We start from the raw sequence: 781 nt of genomic DNA, 5'->3' as shown, positions 1-781 counted from the left end.
TTCTTTGGAAGCTTTATGATTTCCTCTGCAGTGCACCAAGAGATGGTTTATCTGAAGTCTCTCTATTTGGCTCTGTGTTCTGGCATCTCCTCACATTGACAACACAGCTGAGGGCAAAAAAGTGGAGATAAACACAGCGATGAGAACTGATATCAGGAGCTGCTTTGAAGTCACCCTCTCTAACCCTGTTTGAGATGGTAGAATTCCTTCTCTGCCAGACCTACCAGCACAAAAATATCTTAATCCTATTTCCAGTATGACCCCATGTTTTAAAGGGTATTTTAGCTCCTGTGAATATCAAGCAACAGAACTAAGTGATTGCAGAACCGAAGCATAAATAGAAAGAGGAACAGGCAGCAATGAAATGCTGACACTTCAGCTGAGACTTGGCAAGCCCAGCTGGAAATGCTTGTCCCAGCAATACACATTGCATTCACAGAGTGCCTTCACGAGCGCCTCTGTGTACAAAGTTTATATCCTCACTGACCTATTTTATTCTTTTGCTGACTGTGCAAAGGCCAAACTTTAGTGCAAAGGGTGTTTCAAGTAGGCCTGCATTTTCCTCTGTGTGGATAGATATACAAAAATGCTGCCTTCTGCTTACTATTTTTTTTAAACTGGCTCTGCAGCTGACTTGTGAGCTTTAACTTTCAGTGAGACTTGTGCTGCTAGTCACTGAGACACTTTGAAAAATGCTGTCTGTCAGTAAGCTCCCTGTCTACCATGCTGTCTGAATCCTATCAGGATTGGATAATGCTTTGTAAGATCTATGTTAACCAAC

The sequence above is a fragment of the Acanthisitta chloris genome, unplaced genomic scaffold (assembly GCF_000695815.1).
Source record: "Acanthisitta chloris isolate BGI_N310 unplaced genomic scaffold, ASM69581v1 scaffold15497, whole genome shotgun sequence".
Classification (NCBI taxonomy): Eukaryota; Metazoa; Chordata; class Aves; order Passeriformes; family Acanthisittidae; genus Acanthisitta; species Acanthisitta chloris.
Note: the sequence above shows the minus strand (reverse complement) of the source record.